We start from the raw sequence: 12,085 nt of genomic DNA on the forward strand, positions 1-12,085 counted from the left end.
ACAAGTGCATCAGATGCCTCAAGCCTTTGGCGAGATCTAATTACCAACTGCTCTTTATCTGACAGTTCTCATCTCAATAGAAACTCTACATCCGTCCGTGCTGGGTGCTGCTTCACCCCACTGAGGGTCATGAGGAACTGGAGGTGCTTCGAGATAATCGAGTGTCGGCAGAGTACAGGCAGGGCAGGTCGGGTATCCGTCACCTATTAGCAGACAGTCACTCTCACATGCACGTCTACCAACAACTGAAATACACCAACTCACCTCTAATGCAAATTTTTGGACTTTTTTTTTTTTTTTTTTTTTTAAGAGAGGAAACTGAAGGAAAGACTTAAAACCACTAAAATCCACACAGAAATGCCCCAAACTGGACTCAAACCAGAGACGTTGTATCTGCGAGTCGGGAGCGCTGATCTCTACACCTCCGGCAAAAAAATACACATGAATATGTTATATACTGTATGAGTCACCCTCGTGTTAACATGTTGTGTATTTAAATTGACATTTGCACATTTTCAACAACATTCAATGGTCCTAGACTTTGAACAAGTAATGACAACATTGTATATATATATAAATATATAATTTTTTTTTTTTTTTAAGGGGTTCAGTTTTATCAACGCTCCAAGCTGCACGGTGGTGTAGTGGCTTGTGCTTCAGCCTCACAGTGAGGCCTCCTGGTCGGTTGGAATCCAGTTTGCGATGTTTGTTCTCCATCCATAGGTGCATTTTCTCTCAGTTTCCTCCCACAGTTCTGAGGTTATGACTGTGAGTGTGTGATTTTTCAGGGTGTACGCTGAATTCACCCATATCCACCTGGGATTGGACCTGTCCCCTCGAAGTCCTAAGTTTTTTAGGTTCGGTTACTGTTGCAACAACACATCATCAGTAGGGTAAAACTAACCTGTCTGACGGCGATCTAATCCCAGCTCACATTCCTGATTTAATGTGTGAACAGTTCAACGCTTGGGGAATTCTGCTTCACAGTGACAGGAAGAGCCGACATCGAAGGATCAAAAAGCGACGTTGCTATAGACGCTTGGCCGCCACAAGCCTGTTCTCCCTGTTGGTAACTTTTCTGACACCTCCGGCTTAAAACCCAAAAAGTCAGAAGGATTGTGAGGTTTCAATAAAATTGTTGAAATTGTAGTCATTTTCTTTAGTAATTGTTTGGTTTTACAAGAATATAGACAATTTCATCACAGACTTACATACATATATGCACCACGGCACAGAAACACTTAAGGTTTAAATTGAAATGTTATTATAGCACCATTTAACTAGTCCGATCCTCTCAGTTGACACCCCGGAGATAGACGGATAAAACAATTCCTGGTCATCTATACCACATAGCGAACTCCACCACACTGAGTCCAACCAGCATGTTTAGATCACAGTAGTCTCTTATGTTTCTGAATTACAACCAAACGTTTCTTTACGTCATAATTTCCATTGAAAGAATGTGACTTTCAGGTCTTCAAATATTTCATAATGATTGTCTTGTTAGTGCTGAGCTCTGTCTTTTATGGGTGTTTCAGCTTGACGTTATATAGTTTTAAATTCAGCTGATGAATTAATAGTGTCAATGAGAAGTTGTTCTTCGTTGGTCACGTCTTGGTCACAGTTGGGATTACAGTGTTGGCCGTAATCCATTTAAACAATAGTCAAGCACTGATTCGTTTTATTTTCTAGGAGGTTTAAACTTGTTATCAACTGATATGCTTCAGTAATGTACTTGACAAGAGTGAACCGCTCTGTTTCCATGAAAACGTCTCTCCTATAAAGGAGCGTGTCACTCCTACCTCTTCTTTTCTTCTTGTACGTCATTATTAAGGAAAGCTGCGTCACTTGCTTCGCCTTTCCCATCCCTCTGTTGTGTACGATTATTTCTGAGCCTGACAGCATACTGTATTATATGCTAATTTATTCCTGTGGCATTTCATTTTAAGTGGAGACGTTACGCGATGAGAACCTGATGGAGGATTATGTTGTTTCTTGCTGTCAGCTGTGTAAAACAAACAGAGATTGGCTCCAGAGATAATTGTGGATTTGCCTCTCTTCACGTCAACACATTCTGACTATACTTGAGAACAGGAGTTCAGCTTGTTTTTATGATCTCGCCATTTGACATTTCCAGAGACATTCACTGCTCTATTTCTTACATGCTTTTTTGTTTTCCGGGGACAAATGCATGCGTTTATTTTTTATTGGTCTCTGATCTGTGTAACTGTGTCAAAATAGAAAACAGGCTTTGGAATCACTCCTCCAAAATGTTCATAAATCAAGCCGGCTCATTGTTAGTACGTCAACTATAAAAACAGCAGCCCGGTGACAAAGCATTAGCATTTACTAAACAGGGCACTAGGTGCGGCCCGCGGTATTTATTCTGCATATTTGTGGCTTATCGGCTGAACGACAGACGCATTACCTATGAACTTCACAACTGGCAGCACTTCAACAGCCGCTCTCAAATGTCTGGAGACGGATTTTCCTCCAGCTGGAAAAAGGTTTCCTGTTTTGCCAAAAACTCGGCAGAGCGCACATGCTGAAGTGTGGTTTGTCAGGACGGCTTCATTTGCCTGCTCTATCATGAGTCTCCAGCCTTGGCAGCTGACCTGTTACCGATAGCGCGGGCGCACCTTCAGCCGGCGCTGGTGGTGCCCCTGATGTTTGGAGGCGGCTCCCGCCAGTCGGTCCGCACTTCCTTTCAGCCAACACAAGCATCGTTTTTCTACTGCTTGAATGGAAATTAAAGGCAGCTTTGGAGAAAAGGAGCTTGGCTGTTGTGGAGGATCATTACAAGCGGTTGTGGATTCTGTTGCCAGAGTTGAGGTCACAGCGGCTCATCAAATGCGAGCAGCTGCGCGGAGGAGCCTCGGCGTTCGAAGACAGCTCGGGCCTATTTGCCATGTTTGATTTTCAAAAGTGGTTCCATCGGGGGAATGAAAACAACTTCTTCTGGATTAGATTAGCACAGAATATTAATTTATATGATCTATAGTCAGGAAAGTAATTACGGTTAGGCAGTGTTGTTTCAACAAGTTTTCTTTGCAATTTGTGTCCACAGTCTTTGTTTAATTGCTTTGTGAGGGACTTACTGCACTTGTGTGACGCTATACAGTTAACTCAGCGCAAATCACCATAAATGACTGTTGATGATGGTATCTCATGTCTGTTTAGTTTTGTAGTTTAGTTTGTAGATTGTTGTTTGAAATAGTTTGTGTTCACTTTTTCTTCCACTAATGGATGAATAAACCACTATTGACTACATAAGACAGTCACTGCACCTGCCGATTTGACTTTTTTAAAATGATTATTTTCAAAATCTGTGTCATATTATCTATTTTTCAGTAAGATTACAGGCAATGGAAAATGGACTTCATTTCAAGAGAAACACAGTTTGTGCACATTCGTTTCAGAAAGGCTTTGCAATGTTTCGTAAACAATGCATTTTTACATGCAAAGGGCAGGGACGCTGAAAACAATGGAGTTTTCCCGTAGGGCCAGGAGTTGTGGCTGTTGGTTGTTTTTGTAATGAAACCACACACACGTGTGCGGAGAACAATACGCTATAAACGGGGTGACTCTCGACTACAAGTCCCAGGACAATATGGACTGTGAGTCATGACACTTCAGAGGCAAACATTGTTGTTATCGTCCAGCCACCCATGGTGTTTATGCGCAGTAGCAGCTTGTGTTTTCCCTCGAGTTCAGAAAAGTTCCACCTTGAAAGCCGCTCTCAAATAAAATTGCGTTTTCAGTTGCTGGGGGCACCTCTGTCATGTCAACAGACATCTACAATGCAATGAAACTTTAGCATTTTCACTTGAAGACGTGCTTTAGGAGTATTTTGGAGTTCAGTGTTTTGCTCAGGGACACTGTAATGCAAGATAGATGGAGGCTCGAACTACCAACCTTGGGCTTGCACGACAACCTGTTCTATCAGCTTGAGACATTACACTGCAAGGAGAGCCAACCGTGTTGTGTATTTGTTAGTTAGTCTTGTGCTGCTCTTTGCGAAAGAAGTTGCCCCCCCTGGGGAGAAGACCATGTCTTTGATCCTTGACATCAGTTTCTTCCACTCAACCTTTTCCTCTCATTCAAACGGTCGACACGAGGAGCTGATTAGCGGTGACGATGTAGATTCGTATTGAGGATCAGGGGTGAGTCAGAGGCCGTGAACAAAGCCCGGCAGGTGAGAGGCGCAGGGGAGGGATGAGTAAGAGGAGAACACAACAAGGCGAAGAGTGGAGCTCAGACAATTTGTTCTTTGTTGGAAAAGTAAAATGAATCATTCAGCAATGTTTTTCTTACTGCTGCAAATTTAAAACATTTCTTTCCTCCTTCATTTTTAATTCTCTCTCTCTCTCTCTCTCTTTCTCTCTCTCTCTCTCTCTCTCTCTCTCTCTCTGTCGCTCTCTCCCTCTCTCTACATACACTGCCCTGATTTGTAATTTAATAGATGACACAAACACTAAAGTAAGCCATAAATCAGTGTCGGCGACGGCAATGTGGGAACACACATTATGTAGATGTATAGCACTGTGCTTTAAAACACAGTGTACCACCCAGCCTGAGTTGCCAGGGAGTCGGCAGCCACGTCCTGATCTGTGTGCAAAGTGTTAGGGAGCCCTGCTGCTCGGCTGCCTGCCCTGCAGCCCAACATCTGCTGAGCGCAGGAAGCATTTGAAGGATAATTAAAAGGACTGGCTTCCAACTCATTTCCCGCCTCCCATGGCTAAGCAGCAACATGCTGCTCAACAACAAGAACTGCAATTATTTGGGGAATTAAGAGGAAAATGCAAATATCAAATGTGAGAAACAAGCGGATGTCTTGGGTTTTCTCATTCCAGTAATAAGGTTTAGTTTTATTTTGCCCCATCTTCTCCGTCTCTCTCCGGTGGGTCTGATTAGTAACCAGCCCACAGGGGTCCGTGTAAAAGCTGTGTTATTTGTATGACGGTGGAGGTGCTGCTGTCTTGTTCAGAACACAGTCGCCTTTGGATTGTGAACGCGGTGTCAGTGGCGTGTGAAGCTAGCTGAAGCTCACCAAAAGGCACTAAATATGTGCATTTTTCACCCCTCGCTAGGTCCTCTCAAGGAGATACTCAATAAAGCTTTCCATCACTTTAAAGGGGCTGTTAGAATGTGCTGTGAGACAGCCGAGCAGTGAAATATCACATCACCTGTAATGAGGTTTGAGTTGCCTGGATGACAATAATGAGTTGGTGTGACTATGAAGTGCTGGCTCACACTGAGATGTTAATATAGTCTGGTGCAGCAAAGGCCCGGGGCTGCGCTTCGTCTTCCCAGCAAACAGTAATAGTAGTACGAGACATAAAACTTGGATTTCATTTTTAGATGCAGGTTATGAGGAGGGATTCATATCATTTCCTGTAACACTTGAAAGCTGAAACCATTTTTTTTTTTTTTCTCCTTCTTTTTTTTGGGAAGTCAGCCATTCCCTGTATACGCGTTTATATGGCTGGGGGGAGATGTCTCATGTCTTATATCTGTCTGTCAGCAGAGACTTGTTAACTGCTCTCTCTTAAAAATTTGAGCTGGTCCAGTTGTGGTAGTTCTGCTCTGTGAGTCGAGTCTGAAGCCGCCGCCAGCAGCCCCGCTGCCTGCCTGCCGTCTTTGTGAGACACCAGTCACGTGAATGGAGCCCAGAATGGAGAGCCAGCTGTTCCTTTCCTGCCAAGTCATGTGCAAGTCACAAAGAAGCAGCGCCACTTGAAAGAGAAGGCAATAATCAATTTTTCAGAGTTCGCCTCTGAAAGGCTTGTTTTGTTCTCGAGGCTTGACGATTTAAGACCGAGAGGCCGGCAGTGGCGTTTGTCTATTTAATGGAATACAGTGCGCGCCATTGTCCGAAACCCCACGCCGCACAGCGTAAAAGTCAATTTTTGTATTTCTGTATAATCACAGCGCATTGGAGAGCTCTAAATTTTACAGAGGCTTTATTCCTCCAGCCTTCATGGCATGCCACTGAAGAGTCTGTTTGCCACCCACTCTTCCAGGTTGAGACGGTGGAGAGGAAACTTGTCTGTCACTGAGTGACACTCTCTTGTGGAGCATAGATTTTCAGCGGGGCAGCAGAATGCAGAGCTCTTTTGTTGAGCTGGTATCTGTAAGTATTTATGGCCGCCTCAATTGGCTTTTGTTGGCAAACACGAGCGGGGAGGGGCCGGGGTGATTTGCACACTGGCTTTATAGTCTTTTGTCAGAGCCAGACGAGCATCACTCAGGCGCTACCGCGACTTGCTGCAAAGACCAAGATGGGGAGGAGCACAGCTTTTCTGTTTCCCCGGGACGTTGTTTATAGGCTGAGTACAGAGCGTATAGAGACCGTCTCAAGCTGGACGAGGCTGGTACACACCAAACCGACGCATTTACCCACCTGTCCTCCATAGCCGTCTGGTAATGTGCCTTTGGGTAAAGTGCTCCACAGAAAGGTTTCCACAATCTATCTATCTATCTATCTATCTATCTATCTATCTATCTATCTATCTATCTATCTATCTATCTATCTATCTATCTATCTATCTATCTATCTATCTATCTATCTATCTATCTATCTATCTATTCGTTTATTTCTTCCAGGCATGTGACATTTAATACATTTTGTGCAATTACATACATATCCAATATCGCTACAACACACACACACACGCACGCAGGCACGTACGCACGCACGCACGCACACACGCACGCACACACACACACACACACACACACACACACACACACACACACACACACACACAACAATATATATACACCATTTGTTGATAATACATGAAAATATAGTTATACAAAATGTATAATCTGTTTAAGTAGGCCCACACATACTTACCGACATACATACATACATACATACATACATACATACATACATACATACATACATACATACATACATACATACATACATACATACCTGATATATCTGCTCAACATGCCTGAAAAGTGGTAAGAAGAAGTAAACTTATCTAATCCTACCCCTATTTAATAGTTATATATTATAATTATCTTTCTGTTTCCTGTTTCATTCATTTTCTAATGAGACATGTCCTGCTTGCTGTAAGAAACATTCCAATCATGCATTATTTACTTGAAAATCCCTCAAGTTGACAGTTTTTTCCTACTGTATAACTGTGCAGCGTTTCTTAAGATGTAGTCCCTGAAGCACCCCTAATATGAATCTAAAAAAGTTTCAGTATGTCACGAAATCACTGGGAAGTTTGTATCCAGGAGCGATCTGGTGGCTACAAAAATAACTTCACGCCTGACAAGCTCTATTCCATTAAAAGCCGCTGTGCTGCGGTCGCTGTTGCAGCGGTTGTGAGCATGTGCAGATTGAAGCGAACCCAGAACCTTTTGAGTTGCAACTTATTTCTAAATGAACTCTGGTGCACTTCAGTTGAATCATGACTGCAGCAGGGACAAAACACAGGGGCCGTGGAAGGTGTGGAAGTCTCCCCGCTTTTGCAGCGAACCATCATCACTATGTGCAGAGACACTCTGCAGCTGTTTCTTTACACTTTGTGTTGTGATCGTACGCTCCCAAAAATACAATAGTCCTGTGAAAGCATTAAGCTCATACTGCATTGTAGTGGAAGGTTGTTTTTTTTCTTCCTGTTTTTACTGCATAATGTACTTCATAAAAGGCCTTTTGTTTATTTATTTTGGTGCATAAAGGGAACTCTGTGATCAGTCATAAGGCTCCAGCTCTTGTCCCTTACTGGTCTGTGTAGAAGAAGGGTGTGGAACATAAGGCCCGGGGGCCAAAAACCGTCCTACAAAAGGCTCCAATCTAGCGCGCTAAACCAACGGATCAAATTGTAAAAATTACGATTGATTTATTTTAAAAGAAGTTTCTGAAGAGTAGCTGACGTGACACTAAGGCTCCGTTTACATGAGCCCAAACAATCTTTTTCGTTCCTGTCGTGCTTAAAAAGTTTCCTGTCCACACGGGAAACATCCTCGTCCACACGACACCATGAAAACTACCCAAAATGTAAATGAACCCTGCAAAAACAATCGACGAATCGGACATATCGCCTTACTGAACCAAATAGCTTCTGCAGCTCGACATGGAGCATGTAGTCCGCCATTGTTGTTGTCAAGTGACTTTGCGGAGAGTCGTGGGGTTATCTGGTCCATCCGCTTGTCAAAGCCGAGGCGGCGTTTTCAAATTTCTCCACTCTGGAGCCGATTTTCAGAAAAACTGGTTTCAAGCTCCTAAAACGCGGCGCCGTGTGGCGCCGTGTGGCGCCGTGTGGCGCCGTGTGGCGCCGTGTGGCTGATCGGCCAAAAACGATGCGGTTACTTGAAACGATGTTGTCGTGTGGACAGGGCCTAAGACCTGCGCTGAGATATTGGTGATGATCAGCCAACTGTCGTCGTTGCTATCAAACTCGCCTCAAAGACTGAAATGCTGTCAGAGTGAGTTTGTAGAAAAATGTATAATGCAATAGTGTAGTAAAAGGGTTTTGTGTTGTTTCATTGTATTTTGCATGCGTTTTATGTTGAGATTTCGCAAAAATACAGTTTTTTATCACATATACTGCAGCCTACAACACAGAACACTTTTAAAAGTTGGAATCTAAAGGTTATTGTGGCACGATTTTACCAGTCCGGCTCATTTCAGATCAAATTAGTGTGTGTGTGGTCCCTGAACTAAAATGGAGATAGTTTATTGATGGATGTTATGATCCCAGTTTTTTTAATTTTAACTTTTTTTTTTTTAAGATAACATGAACTCATTATAGGGAACTCAGCATGTCAGAGCTCCATGTTGGCTCTTTGTGTGTCCACACGACGACGCAAAGTGTTCTCTGACCCGTGACCGGTTGCCTCTGTTTAATTACTGTGATCACACATGCAGCGTGTCTTTGGCTGGATGACACATCCTCCCCAAGGGAGCATAAACAGGATCACATGGGTCAGTGTCTTACTGAAGGTTGTCTCCCCCTCCTCCACTCCTCCAGACATATGCCCTGCCCCCTGGGCCAGCTGGGTTCAGTGAAACCACAACACACACATACACACACACTACGACCCCCTCAAATGCCAACTTCCTGTATTTTTTTTTTTATTATTATTCTTTCCTTTCTTGCCCTGAAATGTACGCCCTTCCCCTTGTTTCACTCTCCTTTGCTCAATAACACTCGCATTGGGTTCAATTAACACGCGGCCCGACCTCCTCACCCCGCCGGAGTCCCCCGGGACATGGCCGGGATTGAGCTCGGCCCGGAAGATTTCCTATTAGTGGGATAGAGCGAGGATCCACTCTGCAGCTCACAATGGCTCCATTCCAGGACGCGCCGTGCACAATAAAGCCCGGCCCCGCTCGGTACGATGGGCTCTGAGGAAGCCTCTTCGGAATGTAGTAATTGAGAGAAGGGGGGTGTAGTGGAAAATGTTGCGATTTTGAAGCCTTTTTTTTTTTTCCCTGTAGTGCATGCTCCTTTAAAAAAAAAAAAAGAAATCTTCTGGCCAAGAACAAATACTGCCTCGCGGACCTCCACTTGTTTTCAGCTTCCCTGCAAGAGAGAAACACAGAGAGAGGTATTTTCAAAAGCAATTTAATAAAAGCTTTTGACTCCCCCTCCACCTTCTCCCCCTCCTTGCTGTCTGTTATTGGCAGCCCTTCTTGTTTCATTGAGCAGACGCTTGTGGAGGGCGGCAGTCTCATTTGACATGGAGGCGGATGTGTTTCCATTGAATCACACAGGGCAGTTCACTTCCACCAAGTTTTTATTTCCAGTTACTTAAACATATATAAGTGTGCTTTCCCGCACTGAACCACTACACTGCCTTGCAGATTGTCAATTTGCAAATATATACACCCTTTCTTTTGATTCTTCTTTGCCTCTGCTGAGTGAATGCATATTAAAGGCAGAGTTCTGGATGGTTTAGCGTTTCCTCAGCAGGTTCAGAGGCTCAGCTGGTCCTGCTCAGTGATTCTGTTAATCCCCAACCTGCTGAGTTGACCTTTTTTTATTTATTTTTTTATAAAGCAGAGGCAGCTTCAGTCGGGCTGGGTTTAAATAATACAAATATTGATGATAATACATGCATCCCTCCTTTAAAAAAAAAAGAACTGTGTCCCTGAATGATAGAGTAATGAAAAATAGATTTTATGAAAATGAACTAAATGTGCCATATTGTAGAAATAACACTGTGAACTGATTTAAGGAATATATATAACGGCCTCAGGCTATTATACTAGAGTTAAAACAACATGATCTGTTCAGCTAAAGATGGAGGTCATTTTTTTATCCACTGAGCATTGGCGAGAATGTGACACATAGTGGCACATTAGTATAGGAAGGTGTTGAACTGAGTGGTACCAACAGTTCATTTCCTTTAAAAGCATCGAGCTGTGTTAGAAATCCAAAGCAGGCTCCTCAGCCTACGTCTGTAAAAGGGACTGAATCTGAATGCCAGGCATTAAATGTTTCTTACACATGCTTTCAACCGTCTTTCTTACGCTCATGATTAGGAATTCGCCGATACCAATTTTCTAAAGGGCGAGTACAAGTATGAATAATAACCTTTAGTATTTGCCGATATCGAGTACCAATATGAGTACTTATTAAATGTCATTAAGCCTAAATCATACTGCGTAGGCAAACGACATGCAAAGGCTATGCGCAAGGCTATTAACTTCTATTATTTAAATTAGACCCTTTAATCCGGCAAAAAAAAAGACACTTTCTATTTCATAGCAGCTGGACTTCCACCCCTTTATCTTCATTCTATACGATCTCTGATGATACAACCTCTGCCTCCCGCCTCCTGTTGAAGCTTCCCAGAGTGTCGTGTTATTAAACAATTTGTTTTACGTATCGCCACGACAATGTCCGACACATCCCACGGTAACAGACACACGACCCTTCAGCGTGACTGAAAGCTGAGAAGGCTGCTTTTCTCAGGTTATGCTTTTTTAAAATTCCTGTTAATGGTGCCAAAATCCCTATATTACAGCTCCCATTGTAGAGATCTACCGCCGTGGGGATGGCTGTTCATGTCACTCAGGATGTGGCCTGCAGCACAAGCCAGGTGTGATCAGACGGTCTCATTACCGCGTCAATGTCAGTGTCAAGTTGGCTGCGGCTCCATTTCTAAGTTGTCACTTAATGCATTGATGCACCTCTGGCATGCATGGGCTGCTTCCCGGAGGCCGTGTCTTTAAGTCTGCGAAGTGGATGCGCAATATGGGGACAAAACGTAATGATTCAAAATGAGGACGGTCTTGGTGGGTAATCTTGCCATTCCAATTTTAGTGGTTCGTTGCTGAAGACACTGAAGCCAAAATGACTCCCAAAGGAGGTTGAACACTTTACATGGCAGTCACCATCTGAGTTCATGTTCCTGGGCGAGTTCGACGGTGTGAAGCAGCTTCAGGCTATAAGAAGTATAATGATAACCCATTTAAATGTGCACAAATTATCACTCTGCCGGTGAACTCTAATGTGAAACCGTTTCACTCATGAAAAGGTCTTTTCACTGTGTACACCAACGGCAGAAGCATTCAGAAGTGAAACATGTAAGAAAGCTGAAGTATGCTGCTGGTTTACAGATATAAATGAGATACTCTGTGAAGGCTTTACAGCACTCCAGTTCCTCTGCTTGGATCTCCATGATATATGACTGAGGTCATGTTATTATAAATAAAACATGCTCAGAGCATAGATGGACTCCAGATGGTTAATATAATCCAGCAGGAAAAAAAACGCGCAAGAAGAAATGCATTATGTTGAGTTTCTGTTGAGACTGTGGAAGAGAACACAACCTACACTCTCCAAAATAACTGTTGTTCTGTCAACACTTTTCTGGCAACTTGTCAAGAAAAACATGTTATCAGCTGCACAAAAGAAGAATTGCCCTATTCCACTGTTATATATGGAGGGTTTCGTTTTTGTACCATGTTTTTTTGTTTGTTTGTTTTATTTTCTACACACACCCCAGAAGGCATTAATTGATTGAGCTCCATTTATTTTGATCAAGTCATTAATTCAACAGTTCTTTTATTTTTATTCCATTTTGTTTATATACAAATATCCAAACATCC

General features: G+C 43.1%; 1 protein-coding gene across 6 annotated transcripts in view; it reads left to right on the forward strand.

The window, feature by feature from the left end:
• Positions 1–12,085, forward strand: part of fbrsl1 (fibrosin-like 1) — a 313,228-nt gene that overhangs the window by 33,139 nt on the left and 268,004 nt on the right. The gene's annotated exons all lie outside the window — the stretch shown is intronic.

The sequence above is a fragment of the Lipophrys pholis genome (assembly GCF_963383615.2).
Source record: "Lipophrys pholis genome assembly, chromosome: 7".
In the NCBI taxonomy this organism is placed as follows: domain Eukaryota; kingdom Metazoa; phylum Chordata; class Actinopteri; order Blenniiformes; family Blenniidae; genus Lipophrys; species Lipophrys pholis.